Source organism: Penaeus monodon, chromosome 29 (genome assembly GCF_015228065.2).
Source record: "Penaeus monodon isolate SGIC_2016 chromosome 29, NSTDA_Pmon_1, whole genome shotgun sequence".
Lineage (NCBI taxonomy): Eukaryota > Metazoa > Arthropoda > Malacostraca > Decapoda > Penaeidae > Penaeus > Penaeus monodon.
In genome coordinates, this window is record NC_051414.1 from 26,359,959 (window position 1) to 26,360,405 (window position 447).

Here is a 447-nt window from a genome sequence, read left to right on the forward strand (position 1 = left end):
CAATACTTGTTTCCAAAAGCGATGAAAAGTCACCATGTAGTGATACCTTATTTCTTCAAGGTCTTCTTCACGACCAAGAGATCTACCTTTGCCTGGGTAGCGTTTAGTGTGTTTTGTTCCCCTGCCTGGGAATGAGAGTTTGGGAAACCCCTACAAAGCGTCTACATGTTCTGTTGTGCAAGTGTGGGGATGAATGTCAGTCCTGTGTACAAAAGAGAAGATAAATGAGCCTCTACAATGTCCGTTTCGTGTTTTACTGTCGAGATTTTTATTTCTATTTTACTGGTCGTGGTTCTGAAAGTTTAAATTTGGGCCTTACTCTACTGTAAGTTGCTGTATGTTTCTTCATATGTGAGTTTTTCTTTTAAAATCTTCCATACTATCCTGGAATTTAAACTAATATGATTGTTTTTTTCTTTTTGCATCTAATATTTTAACAAGCTTCAC